Source organism: Trachemys scripta, chromosome 4, assembly GCF_013100865.1.
Source record: "Trachemys scripta elegans isolate TJP31775 chromosome 4, CAS_Tse_1.0, whole genome shotgun sequence".
Lineage (NCBI taxonomy): Eukaryota > Metazoa > Chordata > Testudines > Emydidae > Trachemys > Trachemys scripta.
The window spans coordinates 123495034-123511761 of record NC_048301.1 but is presented as its reverse complement, the minus strand read 5'-3'; the positions used below and the strand labels follow the sequence as shown (position 1 = coordinate 123511761).

The following is a 16728-nucleotide window of genomic DNA, read 5'->3' as shown; positions in this document are numbered from 1 at the left end:
TCCTGTGATACCAGCAATTACAAGCGGCTGCTTTAGCCGCTGCCAAAGCAAAGTGACAATTTTGCAATAGCCAGTGGGGGTCAGATCTGCTTGAATTTTTAGGTACATCAGCTCAGCTAACCCCCAAACGATCCCTGGTCTGTTACCTGAATGGTAATCTGCCTTTGAGTGGGGCAGCTTGACTACAGCGTGCTGGAACAGAGGCACGAAGAATGTCTGGTACAAGCTGTGCCTCTGGTGACAGCTGCTTTAATAATAAGTTATTTAGATAACGTGGTGATCAATAAACCCCTCTTAGCACACGTAGGCTGGGGTGGGGAAATGACAGGATAATAGCCGTTTAACAATCCCGTCAGCTGAAGATCTCAATGTGCCTGACACAAGTGAGATAAGCCTGCAAACCGGGGAAACGGAGGCATGGAGAGATCTCTTAGCCTGCCCGAGGTCCTGCACAGTCAGGAACAGAACCCAGGAGTCCTGATGCCCAGCTGTCTGCTCTAACTCAAGGCAGCAGCAAAACTCATCTGCCTCGGGCCCGAATTTTTCAAAAGTGGATGCTGATTTTGGGTGCCTGACTTGAGACCGAGGGTTTTCAGAGGCTGCTGAGCCCTCGCAGCTCCAGGTGAAATCAGTGGGATTTGCAGGGGCTCGGTACCCTATGAAAACCAGGTCCAAGATGACTCCGTTTGGGCACCCAAAAATCAGTGACCAGTTGCAAATTTTGCAAATGAAGTTGCCCATCTTGAATCTAAAGGTCAGACTGAACGCTTCAGTGGCTGGCCTCCTGGCAATGATTTTCGTGTGTGTGTGTGTGTGTGTGTGTGTGTGTGTGTGTGTGTGTGTGTGTGTGTGTGTGTGTGCACAAGAGACGAATGGGGCATGGGCAGCAGAGGATGAACATGTTTTATCTCCGGGAGTCGGTGCCTGTGTAGCTCCCGAGTGGCAGGGCAATAGGAAGATGAAGTGCTCACTGGAAGGAGAGACTAAAACGCACGGTATGTTCTGCTCCCCGAAGACCCATCTGCCTGCTTCTGTCTGAGTGGAGCGTGTGTGTGCACGTGAGCTGTCTCAGGTTAGGAGAGAAGAAAACCTGCGCGTGAGCATCTGTAACTGCGCCACTGTGAATCCTCTGGGATCTGGGACAGCTGTGCCACTCCAGTGTTGCTCTACTTGGAAGCGAGGTGAAGGCAGGGGGATGGCATAAAGAAAAGAGGTGACTTCCCCTTGTGCTGACACATGTTTCATAAACTAGCAGAGAATATTATCTGCAGTTAGTATGTACATACTGCTGCGGATTCTTCACCTCTCCAGTCTAGACTGTCAGACGCACCCATGTTAGAGTGCTCAGTATAGGATTGTCATGACTTTTTATTAATAGGTATGCCTAGTGGTTAGAGCAGTGGGCTGAGAACCAGCGCTCCTGGGTTCCAGTCCTGCCTCTCAGAGGAAGTGGGATCTAATGGTTAGAGCACCGGACTGGGAACCAGGGCTTTATTCCCAGCTCTCCCTCACTCCCTGTCACCTTAGACAATTTGCTCAGCCTCTCTTGTGCCTTAGTATCCCCATCAATCAAATGAGGCAAATGTTCCCCTGCCTTGCAGGGATGCTGTGGGGCCTGAGCACAGAAGGTTTGCACCAGGGGCATTGAGCTCTACAGACGGATGTTGCTCTAGATGGATGTGGAATTATGTAGAGGGTGGTGCTGGGGCCTGGGGCCTGAGCAGCTCCACTGGGGATGCTAGCAGCCTGCCCGCATGGAATGCCCAGCTCTTTTAGCGCAGATTGGCAGGGCTGCGTTTCCAGGCTGGGAGGCTGAGATCAGTGTTAGAGAAGACCAGGGAGGGCCAAAGGGTGATTGAAAACGAGAGAACTCTGGGATGGATGGTGCGGGCGTTTGGCCGGCTTGCCAGCAGGTCGCCTCCAGCCCAGCCTGGTAGCTAGGAGAGGTCATCGCGTTAGCTGTTCGGTGGCTTGTATGCAATGAGCTAAGGTCTATGTGCATTTCTAACGGACTGGGCCTGTAGTACGAAAACCACCACTGCATTTGGCCCCCCTCGCTGCTGGTCACAGCGCGGCGGGACCAGCTGCTGAATGGACCATGGAGATTGAACTCCCCTCTTAGTCACTTCAATGCTCTGTGCCTCAGTTTCCCCATCTGTTAAATTGGGATAATAACCCCTCCCTACTTCACTTGCCAGGCTCTTCTGTTATTTGTAGCACGATAGCACCTACAAGCTGCAACGTGCGAGGTGCTGCTCATACACATAGGGAGAGACGTCCCTGCCTCAGAGTTGATCAATCCCTCGCTCCAACCAACAGCAATACACAACAGAATTGAGGCCATGCATCCGAAATGACAAATAACCCAGTACAAACTCTCCAGTGGGAAGCAGGGAGGTCTGCCAGTAAACGCAGCTCCTCCCCACGACGCCCTGCCCGGGTGGTAACCAGCTGTTTCCCCATCTCCAACCTAGGACAAGTTACTCAGGGATTGGGTGGGGGCAGCGGGGTTGCCCCCCCCCCGGCTTTGTATTGGTGGTGGTGGGCGAGGGTGCAGCTCTGTGGGGCTTCTGCTGCAGTAGATGATCTCTCCTGCTCCCCTGCCCGCAGAACGCTGGAACACTGGGTTCTGCTCCATTTCCCGTGCCGGTTCCTCTGGGGCCGGGGCGCGCATGGAGCTGCAGAATGCAGATGCACCAGTTGAAGGAGAGCACTGTAGGGAAGAGCAGCCCTTCAGGAGTCTGTGATTAAAATGCTGCTCAGGGCTCACCAGCCTCTCCTAGAAAACTGTTGGCAGGGAAACCTCCTCCCCATCTCTAGTCCTGTTGGCAGGGAAACCTCCCCATCTCTAGCGAAAGGACTCAGCAGTGTCGTCTGGGATCTCTCTGCTGTTGGCTCATCCTTGGGGTGGGGAGGTGTTTTTGGCTTAAGGAAGAAATGTTGTGCTCTCTGTGTAGAGGATGGACATGTCCATATCTCTATGCCCATCTCCTGGGGAATTCACCTGCTACGACGGACGTTCCAGCAGAATCCTAACCCCCTGGTGCCTGGGGTTGCCCACCTAAGGGCCATGCTGGTAACTTGACAGGAGCCCCAGGGCTGTGCCTAATTGGCATGAAACAGAACAGATTGCAGTGGCAGTCATTGCTCATGTGGAGGTGCAGCCTGTGTTGGTGCAGGTCCCGGCATGCCAGGCCCATCTGGATCGAGATGGAGAGTTACCTGCTGGGCTTGGCTCTTGGGCTTGACTCTCCACTGCCTGGCATCCCATGTAGCCATTCCCCCTGAGCAAAATGAGTGGGCAAGGGATGTAAACACTCCTGTCCAGATCTGTGAGCATCTGTGCTCATGTTATGGAGGGGTAAGCGATGGCACAAGGTGCCGGGCAGGGTAGGAGCAGGGCTGACGTCTCCAAGGGATGCAACCTGTATCCAACATGAAAGCAGCCGGGGGCTTCCCTGTGGAGCTCCCCAGATGGCATCTGACCCATTGGCTGCAGTTTGGCCAATCTGTGCACTAGGAATTGCATTTCGGTAACAGTTCCAGGGTTCACTGCCCTGTCCAGCCCCACGGATTCCCTGAGCAAAATGTCCCCAGGGGGAAGCTGCCATGCTCACAATCATTGGCTTCGGCAAACTGTTGCAACTTCCAAACCAGACCCATTTTTGAAAAATATTCCTCACAGCAACGGGCCCATTTCAGTGAAATTTGCCTGTGAAATATCACACAATTGCTTGATTTCACAGCCCTAGTTTGTGGGCACAGCAGGACTTTGCAAAAAACCCAAACATGCCTCCGTTCCACCCAGCTGCTAAACTGCCATGTTGGAAAAACACCGTCCACACTGCCTTGCAAATCACTGAATCAGAGAAATGCCAGGCTGGAAGGGACCTCAGAAGCTCATCAAGTCCAGTCCCTTGGGCTTGCAGATCAGGTAAACCTGGACCAACCCTGACAGGTGTTTGTCCAACCTTTGCTTAAAAACCTCCAATGATGAGGATTCTAGAGCCTCCCTTGGAAACCTGTTCCAGATCTTAACTACCCATAGCATTAGAAAGTTTTTCCTAATACACCTCTACCCCGATATAATGCTGTCCTCAGGAGCCAGAAAATCTTACCGCGTTATAGGTGAAACCGCGTTATATCGAACTTGCTTTGATCTGCCGGAGCGCGCAGCCCCGCCCCGCCGGAGCGCTGATTTACTGCGTTATATCCGAATTCATGTTATATCGGGTCACGTTATATCCGGGGTAGCGGTGTATCTAATCTGAATTTCCCATGCTGCAGATTAAACCCATTACTTCTTGTCCTGCCTCCAGTGGCCATGGAGAACAATTGATCACTGTCCTCTTTGTAACAGACCTTAGCATATTTGAAGCCTGTTGTCAGGTCCCCCCTCAGTCTTCTTTTCTCAGAACTAAACATGCCCCGTTTTTTTTAACCTTTCCTCATAGGTCACATTTTCTAAACCCTTCTAAGCCTAAATGTGCCACTCCATATTGCAGAGGCTTCTGATGACATGTGCCTGACTCAAGACCAATGACCATCAGGCCCTGCTGTCCTCCACAGACTGTTGCTTAGGGGACACTTTGCTTTGGGATATTGTTGGGAATGAACCCTGGGTTACAATATGGAGCCCGGTGCCTCCCTACTAGAGGTACTGTATTGCTGGCCTGCATCCTAATGAACGTCTAACATTCAGTGTAATGCTCCCAACCTCTCCCACGCTGCTGCCATGTTTATCGGAGGTGGTTTCTCTCCCAGGCAGTCTCTGAACAGGAGCACTAGGAAAGCTTCCCGTCTTTTGGCTGCGCCAGCAGAATTCTTGGCTTCTCCACTCCATGTCATTCCCATCAGGATTAGAGCTCTCCCTTCCTTGACATGGTGATCAGTGTGATTTATTTTTATGGGGAATATTATGGGCCCATAGGCATATGGTGTGACACAGGCACGGAGCTTACATCCCTGCTCACTAATTGGTTGTAAAAGTCTTCGCTGTTGCATGCAGGTCCAGTGCTGCTTCTGAAACTGGTTCCGCCAGTGAGTTCTCTTTCTGTCTTCGGTTCGGGGCTCACTGTCCCTAATTGGATATGTTTTGCCTGGGATTCTACTCGGCTTCCTGGTTCTAAATGACTTTAAGGTGCCAGGCTGACAGCACTGGAGACTGAAGTTCCATTTGGTGTCACATGAGCAGCAAGAATTGCCGTTCTATTGAAATCACCCCATCGTGCAAGACATTGCATGTAAACATGTTAAGAGATCGTCCCTGCCCAAAGAGTTTACCATCTTAAATAGGCAAGACAAACAAAAGAAGGATTATGATCTCCATTTGGCAGATGGGGAACTGAGGCACAGAGAGACTAAGGGACTCTCCCAAGGTCACACGGGGAGTCTGTGGCAGAGCTGGGCTTGAACCGAGATCAGCCATGTTTTAGGTTGCCTCCTTAACCACAGGCCCTCAGTTCTCACCAGCTAGCTTATCTACACACCCCACCTGCCTAACATACCTCAGACATGAACTGGAAGGACAGCTTCTAGAGATGAGAGTGGAATTCAGCCTCCAAAGCCCGGTCAACTCTTGGTCTGTCTGTCTGGGAGGTGCAACAAGGTCTTAACTTCTCGTTTTAGCTTGCGGGCTCTCTAGAAGACTAGAGAGTTGGGGTGGGAAGTTTCTCAGTTATAATGGTAAGGATGTTGAATCTTTCACAAAGGTCACATCCCTCCCAAGGTCTTGGTTGGGTGTTAGAGTTATAAAGGTATTAAGATGAGCTAACAAAACAGCCTGACTAAAAATCCCTTCCTCTCTGTTGCTCAGCTTTCACACTCTTGTGATGTCATCATTTCTCCAGTTCTCCAAAGAGTCCTCCAGCAGAAAACAGACAGCCTTGTAATTCTGTATGAAAACAGACAGGACAATCTCCCAGGCCAGGACAATCTCCCAGGACTTCTTCTGGCCTCTTGCTCTCCATGCCCTCTTTCTAAGGGGCACCATGCCCTGCCAAACAGAGGTGTGTTATTAGCATCCCCGTCTTATTCCAACCCTCCCGTCTCCCCCAAATCCTCTTGGATGACGCTGACATTTTAACGTAACATTACATTCGTTACTGAAATTCTAGTGACAGCCAGACAGTGTTGGAGAGGGATGGGAATGATCTTGCAAGTTATGTGAGAAATTAATTAGTCACAGACAGATGATGTTGATACCTTCTGTAAGCCTGATTTATTTCCATGGGTGTCTGTTTTTGGAAAGCTGAATATGTTTGGCTAAATATAATACAGCAAATAGTTCCTGGCGAAGATGATCATGCTGCAAACACAGAATCCAATGGAAACGCACTAGGCTGATAAGTAGAAATCTAAAAGATTTGGGCAACCAATTCCCCAGCCTTATGTTTTCATGCCACAGGTTGGTTGGTTGTTGGTGTTTTCATGCTGGGAGTCAGATTCATCCCACATGAGCTTGGTGCTGGGATCAGGGAAGTGAGAGTGGACAACACTGGCTTTATGTGGAGGCTGCTAGGGTCCAGTTCATCTCCTGCATCGTCTGCAGCTTAGAGCAACCTCCAGGGCTTCCCTGGTTTGTGCTCCCTAGGGCAGCTGGGAATAGCCAGGGTGCCGGCCATATTCTGCAGAGGGCCCTGCTGAGGGAAAGAGAAGTACGACCCAAACTCGGGGGTCGGAGCAGGGCTCACAGTCAAGTTCTGGACAGAATTTTGCAGCGGACTCTTGTCCCTCTGAGTGGCTGGAACTCTGAACTTTGGCACCAGCGGCCCAGATCCTCAGCTGGTGTAAATCAGCATCATTCCATTGAAGCCAATCGAGCCTCACTCGTTTCCACCAGCTGGGGAATCTGTTCCATGGGGCAGGGATGGTTCTAAAACCAAACTTCCCAGCCAGCTACTCTGTCTGCCGTGGGCTGAATCAGACTTCAGATCGATAGGCCTTGGGGCACGGAGGGGTGGGGAATCTGTGGCTGGATTTTGCTGCTTGGAACGATGACTGACGGTGCCCAACAGGGAGATGCAGCCCTGATGCTGCTGCAAGGCTTGTTAGGCTCTTTGCCAGTGTCCACACTGCCGAGGGGGTGAGTTACCAGTCCACCGGAAATGGCTCCTGGGCTCTAGCCTACACCCCCAGCCTGTCCAGCTAGCCTGGGTTGAAAGCACCCCCACCCCAGGGGGAGAGGGTTTTGTGTGTGGACAGCCCCAGTGAAGACGTACCCTGGGTTTGGGTGGGTGGGAAGGGGGATCAGAGGCCAGATTTGTTCCCCACATGAGCAGGAGCAAGTGGCTGCTGCCATCCAGAAGTACACAGTGCACCCACCCATCCTTGTATGCCTGGACAGCTGGGGAAAAGACATCTGATCCCAAGCCAAGCAGGGCTTGCTACACCCCCAGGATTGGCAGTTGCCCGGCAGGGATGTCAGCTTTGGGGAGGAGCCAGTGTCACACATGAAATACTCCAGCCTTACTGGGAGGATTTCTCTCTCTCTCTCTCTCTCTCTCTCTCTCTCTCCGCCCTTTGCTCAGTGCCTCTTGCAGCCCTTGCTGCGGGAAGACTCTTTTCTTACCTTTTCGGGGAGTGAAGTGCGCCAGGCAGACGAGCCCGGCTGGCGCAGGGGAGAGATCGGAGACGGGAGAGACGTGGGGAAGCAAAAGTGGACTTGATCTGAAAGAAAAAGAAAGAAAGAAAGAAAGAAAGAAAGAAAGAAAGAAAGAAAGAAAGAAAGAAAGAGAGTCTCCTCTTTCTCCAGCGTGTAAGTACTGGCTCTTCCCCTTGTGCGGTTGCATTTCACCAACATTGCAATGTAAACAGAGCAAAGGTACGGCAGAGTGGGGTTTGCTTTTAAAGGAGCAGTTCCCCTTTTATATCCCTCTGGCTTCCCAGCACAGCTTCCTCGGTGGGGATTATTGATCTCTTGGTGGCATGCTGTACTTTGTGGGCGAGGGCATGAGGGTAGTTGGGGGCCGGGGGTGGGAGATCAGAAACAGGTAGATCAGCTTTATGCCAAATGAAGCAGTAGGATATTCTGGTCTCCTCCTTGGCAGAAGAGATTCCTGTGTGTGTTTTGGTTTTGGTGCGGGGCATTTCGGAAGCCTTGTTCCCCCTCCCCTCCATCACGCCTTTCTCCAAAACCCAGAGGGGTTTGCTCGCAGGGCACGATATTGGCCCGTCTTTGAAGGAAGCCGGCCGGCTGGGAGAGGAGGGGAAAATCTGTTGCCTCCAGTATGAAACTTTGCCAGGCTGCTGTTAGCAGGAGATGACACTGAAGTCTCGGTGTGACATCTGTTCACGTGCTCAGGCGGGGGACGTTCTCCCTGGATGTGTGCATTCCCCTCACGCTGCCCTTTCTGTGGCTGCCAGTGTCCTTTGCCTCTCGCTGTAGCTCTGCCACGTTCCCAGATATGTGGGGAAGTTGCCCCCTAAGTGTTGCTTCCTTCAGCCCTCATCGCGGGTGGGGAGAAGTTACCTAGACCAGGTGGTTAATGCCTGCAACCCAAATCCTTGCCATGCCAGGACTAGAATTGGTGCCAGTGGCACTTTAACCAACTGGCCGGTCTCTGTATGGAAACAACCCAGAATGAGCGGTGCCAACAGACTGGCACAATGGTGGCATTAACTCTGAAAGGGAAGAAGCATCAGCCTCCAGCCTGAGGCTCCGGCTTTGTTTGTGTGTCTGTGAGGGGGTGGGTACGGCACTCTGCACAGGCAGCAGGCAGAGGGTTAATGGAACGGACGTGGGTTTTGTTAAAGTTGAGGAGTGGTGCGTATGCATGGACCCTGGCTGCTGCAGGGTAACCAGGGGTTCGGGTTCAGTTAGACTGCTGGGCATTTTCAGTGGCAACATGGTTTGGGCAGAGCGGAAAAACAAACCCCAGACTGAATGTGTGATAAATGCGAAATGGGGCTGCTTTCCATCCTCGGGTGGCTGTGAAAAGGCTCCCGAGAGGCCACCAAAAAACCCCAATTAGCTTGAAAACAGCTACCCGCTGCAAACGCCAGATATTTAGACTCACTAATCATAATTAGCACTTTTCCCTCTTAGCTCTCTAAGCACGTTTACAAGCTGGGTAAGTAGCATCATTCCCTGAATATAGGAAAGTGAGGCACATAGGAAGTGACATGCCCAAGGGCTTGCAACAAGTAAGTGGCAGAGCTGGGAACAGATCCCAGCTCTCCTGACCCCTAAGCTGGGGTTCTGTCCACCAGGCAATACCGCCTCCCTGCTGCATGACTAGAGATCAGAACCATCCACTCTCCTGATAGGTCACTCTGCCAACTGGCACAGTGAAGGCCCCTTTGGCACTGGTCCTGTCTGCATGCTGGAGGGTTTTGCCAGTGTGGGTGAGAGGAGTGGTGCCAGCTCACCTGGCCAGTAAGGGAGAAGTACTTTCCAGGGACTGCTGCCCCTTGCTGGAAGGGTTTAGAGATTTCGCAGGCATGCCTCCACTGACTGACTCGGGTTTGTCTTCTGTGTGAGATGCGCAAGCAACTGTAGGCCTGTGTTAGCCTACGCACCCAGGAGTGCCACGTTGCCACTCCTGACTCCCCAGCTCCAACCTCACAGGCCCGGTGACAGGGGTCAGGCTGGAGACTCTTGCCTATATGCTCGGGGTCTTACTGATCGCCATATTTGGGGTCGGGAAGGAATTTTCCTCCAGGGCAGATTGGCTGAGCCTCTGGAGGTTTTTCGCCTTCCTCCGCAGCATGGGGCAGGGATCACTAGCAGGAGGGTCTCTGCCAATTGAAGTCACTAAAAACAGGATTGGGGACTTCAACAGCAGAGTCCAGGGAAGGGGTAGGGACGGTTTTATGGCCTGCAGCATGCAGGGGGTCAGACCAGATGATCATAATGGTCCCTTCTGACCTTAAAGTCTATGAGTCTATGAGTCTATGAGAACTGGATGGGTCTCTAGACATCTTACTTCACATAGAGCCTTTCAGACACTACAGCCAACCCCACTGAGGTGTGTGAGGGGTGCTGGGTGGGGCAGCATATGGGAAGGATCAGAGAGTAACAGGATTGATTTGGGCATAGGAGAATGTAGGCACCATATCAGGGGAATTTCCTCAGGGTGAAATCAGTTAGACAGTGGAATAATCTCCCCAGCAAAGGCTGGAAGCCCCCTCATTAGAAAAGAAAGGAAGGTCTTGTGGCTAAAGAACAGGAGTCAAACGATCTGGATTCTATTCTTGGCTTTGCCACAGATTCCCCTGGGGACCTTGGGCCACTCACTTAACATCTGTGCCTCAGTGTCTTCATCAGTGAACTGTGACCTTGCATCGCTCTGTGAGGTTTGCTCATTCAGGTCTGCACTGAGCATTGAGATGCTGGCATGGAAGGTGCTTTGGAAGCACAGAGTATTATTTTCAGTGTTGTATTTTTTGTGAAGGCCACTTTCACTAATTGGCAACTCTTTTAGGTCCCTTGAATGGAAGCTAACGACAGGTTTCACTGGATGGAGTGTGTAGTTATTGTGTGTCATGTTCATACATTATGGGTGACGATAGTGCAGTAGCCATGCACCCTGGCTTCTGAGTTGGCTGTTTTAAATTTGGCTAATGTATTCCAGATGCATTTATGATGGTAGTGGTTAGAATCCCTCTGAGATGGGGCCATATTGTGTCAGGCACATACCCATAGTGAGAGAGAGTCCTTGCCTGAAGTTGTGTACAGTCTACATAGACAAGAGAAGGATTATTAGCCCTATTTTACAAATGGAGGAACAGAGATGAGGTGACTTGCCCAAGGTCACTCAGGGAGCCTGTGGCAGAGCTGAGAACTAAGCCCCTGAATCCCAGACAATCCTTCCACTTTCTGTGTCACAGGCAGAGCCCTGGCCACCTGCTGAAAACAAAAGTTATAGGTTTATGTGCACATGTGACACTGGGTGGACTGCAATCACTTCACAGACATCATGTTTGCATTAAAGTTTTCAGGCTGCAGCACATTTCTGAGTCCATCGGTCCCACTCTGGCCTTCTGGAGACAGGTGAATCATTCATTACAAACCCTGGAACACTCTTCTGGCTTCATTACACACCTGAAACTTGGGGCAGGTTGTCTGAGAAAATCTCGACGTGTCCAAATAAACATTTGAGCTTCCATGGTGCTGTATGTACAACAGCATCCTCACAACCTCCCTTTGAGGAAGGTTTCCATTTCACAGATGGGGAACCTGAGATATGGAGGCGAAGTGGAATTGATGGTAGAGCAAGAACGCTGGGCACCTAACTCCCAGCCTGGGCCGGCTCCAGGCACCAGCGCAGGAAGCAGGTGCTTGGGGCAGCCAATGGAAAGGGGCGGCACATCCGAGTCTTCGGCGGCAATTCAGCGGTGGGTCCCTGGGTCCCTCTCGGAGGGAAGGACCTGCCACCGAATTGCTGCCGAAGAATGAAGCGGCGCGGCAGAGCTGCCGCAGAAGTGCCACCGATCGCAGCTTTATCTTTTTTTTTTATTTTTTCTTCGCCGCTTGGGGCGGCAAAAAAAGCTGGAGCTGGCCCTGCTCCCAGCCTTGGGCTCAGTCCTCCAGGCCACTCAGAACTCTCAAAAAGGTCTGAAACGCAGTTTTGCTCTGAGTTATTGGTGCATCGGCTCCACCCCCCTGCCAAAACTCAGCCCAAAGCCTGCAAACTGACATTGCCTTGATTTGCATCCAAGCATCTCTAATGTTTAATAGGCATCTAATTTTAGAGGTCACTTGGCTCCTTTCAGCAAATGGCATCCCGGCGGGGATCTGCCTGTTGAATTTGTCTTCTTATCCCTTCCTGACTAACTCACTGCTGCTGGAAAAGAAACAGAAAACAAACCACCACCTGTTGGTTGCTGTAGGTGCAAAGGCCCGGATTGCAATCTTGCACGCAGTTAGCTCGGCAGAGACAATCTCTTCCCAAATACAGCATCCTGGTCTCCTGGTCACGCTCTTTCTTTTCCAATCAAGGTCCCTTTTAAGGTAGCATTTCCCCTGCAGCCAAAGTTGCTCCTCGGCTCCCCAGTTGCTTAGCCACTCACAGCCCTCGCCCACACCACTGGCCTGCCACCCTTGCTGGAACAGAAGCTGGAGTGAAAATTACTTTCAGACAGCTGTGAAAAGCGACCAAGCTTTAGACTGTCAGGCAAATCTACACTGATGCCTCCTTGCTGCTGTGGTCTGTGCTGTCTCTTGCTTTTCTTCTCTCTCTCCTTCTTTTGTGCAGTCCAGTCTTGTCGATTTCCCGGTTGCAATTTGAGATCAGTATTCTGCTATCTTCTGCATTTTCGAGCTGTTTTTAGAGACCGGCTCAGACGCAGATATGCAAGTGCTCAGCAACCACAATCAGGGCCAGATTGTTTAAAGAACTCCGCTCCCTCTAAGGCACCTAAGCAAGAGCCCGATTTTCAGAAGTGCTCAGCACCTGGCCGCGGCCATTGGGACACTTCTGGGTCCAGATTTTCCAAAGAACCCAGCACTCAACGCACACCCAACGTGCTGAATTCTCCTGCAAACCTGGCCCCTTGGATAGGTGCCTGAGAGGCAGCTGAGCTTTCTTGAACGTTCTGGCCTATGGGCACCGTGCATAATGGTCCACATCTTCTAACACGGGGCTAGTGCTTTTGGCTGCTTGATTCCTAGAGAGGAAGGATGGTCCAATGGTTCAGGCACTAGCCTAGGACTTGGGTTCAAGTCCCTGCTCCACCGCAGTCTTCCTGTGTTACCTTGACTACATCACTGAGCCTTTCTGTGCCGGCTCCCTGATGTACAGTGGAAATGGTAGCACTTCCCTACCTCACAGGGGTGTTGTGAGGATAAATACGTTTAAAGGACAGTGTGATGTCCAGATGCTGTGGAAACGGGGACCTATGAGGACCTAGAATAGTGAGAGACACTGTATTAGGGGCTGGTTTTCAGAGTGCGAGTGCTCAGCACTTCCTGAAGATCAAGCCCCTTTAAGGTATCTCAAGCTGGGCACCAGCGGTTGAGACAGCCCAAATCACGAGTCACTTTGGAGTTTTAAAATGCGTAGCTCGCCACTGCTTAGAGGGACAATGTGGTGGTAGGCGATAGAGTAGCTCTAAGGCAGGGGTTCTTAACCTGGGGGTCGGGACCCCTCAGGGAGTCGGGAGGTTATTATAAGGGGGGGGGTCACAAGCTGTCAACCTCCACCCCAAACCCCGCTTTGCCTCCAGCATTTATAATGGTGTTAAATATATAAAAAAGTGTTTTTAATGTATAAGGGGGGTCGCGCTCAGAGGTTTGCTATGTGAAAGGGGTCACCAGTACAAAAGTTTGACAGCCACTGCCCTAAGGAGTCCAGGCAAGAGAGACACTGACTACCCTCTTCTGAAACTGTCCCACGACTGTCTTTACCTGCTGCTCTGAGTGATATGTTTGTGCGTCACTTCCAAATACCCGTTTCCCAACGTCCGACGCATCCAGGGGGCAGCGAATGATTTATTGGTAACATCTAATCCGAGGAGTGATCATTAGGAAAAAAATAAAACAACCCTGCAGCAGTTTGTACGTATCTTTGCCACCTGCCCTCTTCATAACTGTGCATCTTGCCTGGGCTATTTATAGGGCTTCCTGAACCATCTGGGCTGAGGCAGGGAGGTGCTTGGGACTGAGGCATGGGTCGCCTACTTTCAGATGAGCAAAGGTGTCTCTCTTGAACAATTAGCTGGCAGCGAGGGTTGGGAATCGAACTGGCACTCGCCTGCCGTGCACTAACTGTCTGTGCGGACCCTGATGACACACATTCAGAGTTCCTTAATGGGTTTTAATCTACTCCTGTTTCAAAGAGGACTAGAGCAAAGCCTGTTAACAAACCCCTCAGCAGGGTCCACATGGACAGTCAGTGTCAGCACGCTAGTGAAGGGTAGATTCTCACTCCAGCCTGCAGCGAGCTAAGGCCAGTTCTATGCTATCAACTTACATCAGTATAACTACAATGCTCAGGGGTGTGAAAAATCCATGCCCCTGAGCTACAGAGTTATACTGACCTAACCCCTAGTGTAGACAGGCTTCTCCCGTCGACATAGCTACCACCTTTCATGGAGGTGGATTAACTGAAGCTGCAGCATTTTAAGTGTAGACCGGCCCTAAATGTTGGTGTAGAGAAGCCAATATGTAGGGTGGCAGAAAATGAATTGTAAGGCAGGTGCGGGGGAGGCACATGCCGTGCTCTAGGCATCAGGGGAGAGGCGCTATAGAAAAACCCTTTAGACTAGAGCCATTAGATTGGTTGGATTAGATAACGGGGGTTGTGGTTGATAGAGAGGAAGGATCAATATAGCAATCATGCTCTGAATGCCAACAGCAAGTGTCATGTTATCACAGCACAACTGAAGTGGCTTAAGGAGCAGTGGTATTGCCAGAGACTGTTTAATAGTAGCATTACAGCTGCAATCAAATAATTTGGGTCCTGGATCTGCCTTGCCTTTCCAGCTATGCTACTGGGGAAATGCCCTGTGGTTCAGACTTTCATTTTGCGGAAGCAGCTGGTTGAGAGAAATCACCACTCTGATCCTAGGAAACAAGCGGGTCAGCATGGGGTAGCGGATAGTGCATTGAACTGGAAGCCAGGAGATCTGGACTCTAGTCTAGGTTCTGCCACTGACCAGCCAAGAGACCTTGGGCCTGTCACTTCGCCACTCTGCACGTCTTCTTCCTCTTTGTCTGTCTTGCCTAATTTGTTTGTAAGCTCTTTGAAGCAGGGACAATCACTCACTGAGTGCGTTTGCAGTGCCTTGCATAATGGGGCCTTGATCTTGGTTGGGGCATGTAGACATTAATGTAATATTAATAACAATATTTTTAAAAATTACTACTCTTTGATGTAATGTTGTCAGCACGGACTGCTGGCCACCTCCAGCATTTCGGGATCACACAGGATTGCCAGAGCAGGAGTATCACTGCTGTTGATGCACAAAGAAAGAAGTAAACAGGATGAAATGGTGTTAATTTCAAAAATGTGTGTGGAGGGTGAGGGCAGAGATTCTACATGAGCCATATAAAGAATGGCCTTGCTAATGAAGATACTTAATTAGTAATAATTAGTGAGTACCTTCCAAACATTAACTCTCACAACACCCTTGAGCTATGTACAGGGCCGGTGCAACCTATTAGGCGACCTAGGCGGTTGCCTAGGGCGCTAGCATTTGGTGGGCGGCATTTTCTTCAGCGGCAACCGGATCTTCGGCCGCCCCGGTCACCATCCCGCTCCGCTTCTCTCCCTCCCAGGCTTGCGGTGCCAAACAGCTGATTGGCGCCGCAAGCCTGGGAGGCGGGAGAAGTGGAGCAGCGACAGCATGCTCGGGGAGGAGGCGGAGCAGAGGTGAGCTGGGGTGGAGAGCTGCCGCACGGCTCCCCGGGCGGAGGGGAGGAGCTGCACGGGGGAGGCGCCTCAGGGTGGGGGGGGTGGGGAGCTGCCGCGGGGCTCGGGGAGGGGGCAGAGCAGAGGTGAGCTGGGGTGGGGAGCTGCCGGCATGGCTCCCCGGGCTGGGGGGGTGGAGAGCTGCCACGGGGTGGGCACCTCAGGGCGTGGGAAGCGGGAAGCTGCCGCAGGACTTGGGGAGAGGGGAGGGCATAAGGTGGAAGTTTCGCCAAGGGTGCGAAACATCCTTGCACTGGCCCTGGCTATGTATTATTATCCCTGTTTTACAGATGGGTAAACCAAGGCACAGAGCGGCTAAAAGCTAGCTTGTGCACAGTGACCTATTCCTGTTTCAAAATGAGTCATTGCCAGAGCTGGGCATGGGACCCAGGCGTCCTGGCTCCCAGCTCCCGATGTGACACTTGTCAGTTTATTATTTTCCTGCTTTTAGAAGAGCGAGCTGGGGTGAGAGTCAAATAAATCAATTAATGAAATGAACCTGGAAAAACAAAGCAGGTGGCTGTTAGTGTCGCTTTAATCCAGCTGGATTTTTAGCTGCAGGGCAGTGGGCTCCCTTTATGCTCAAATAAAAGTGTTAGTCTCTAAGGTGCCACAAGTACTCCTGTTCTTTTTGCGGCTACAGATTAACACGGCTGCTACTCTGAAACTTGGGAAATAGAAGATGCTGTTACCAGCAGCAACATCCTTGTACAACTAATGACAGCAGTGAGGTGCTGGGGCTCATGGGAGAGGTGGGGATTCTTTCCATTGCTCAGTGATGAGATTTTTTTTAGGAGACTTCTAAGGGAATTAGGGCCAGGTTTGTTAAGGAATTTAGATGCCTAACTTCTATTGAGTTCAGTGGGAGTTAGGTGCTTGAATACCTTTAAGTCTCTTGGAGCGAAGATTCAGTTCATGCAGCATGTTTCTGGTCAGGATGTCTTTGGCTGGAGACTAGGCACCCAGCTGGTGCCAAAGGAACACACTGCTCTGTGTTTTTCGGTGGTGTTCTAGGGCATAACCTGGGTGGAGTGGTCCAAGGGGGAATTATCTCTGGAAGGGTTAAGGTCAGACTTGGAGATGTTCACAGTTAAACAAGCTCCCATTATAGATTCTCTCCTGCCTGGTAAATGTTTCTCCAGCCACCACACTGAATATTCAGAGCCTGGCTTCCTATTGAAACACGTTTAAATTGGCCGAGGGTCAAGAGTGCATTTTCAATGCAAAGACCATGTGGGAGAAAATTAATTTATTCTGCAAGATTGTGTGTCTGGGAAGAAATACCCAAGTCATGTTCTGTTCTATTCTATTCTGTTCTACTGTTTATACCATGCCCATCACCGTGGACTCTAAGCACCATCCAGAGGTGCATTAA

At 51.1% G+C, this 16728-nt stretch overlaps 1 protein-coding gene across 2 annotated transcripts in view; it reads left to right on the top strand.

Annotated features, from left to right (window-relative positions):
- Positions 1 to 7506: 7506 nt before the first annotated feature.
- CDK18 (cyclin dependent kinase 18) overlaps positions 7507 to 16728 on the top strand; it is a 76799-nt gene continuing 67577 nt past the window's right edge. The window contains exons 1-2 of one of the 2 annotated variants that reach the window (XM_034767168.1): positions 7507 to 7677; positions 7718 to 7756. The gene's annotated coding sequence lies outside the window, so the exon portion shown is untranslated. Of the gene's footprint in view, positions 7678 to 7713; positions 7757 to 16728 lie in introns of both variants that reach the window. The other variant, XM_034767169.1, reaches the window with a different exon arrangement.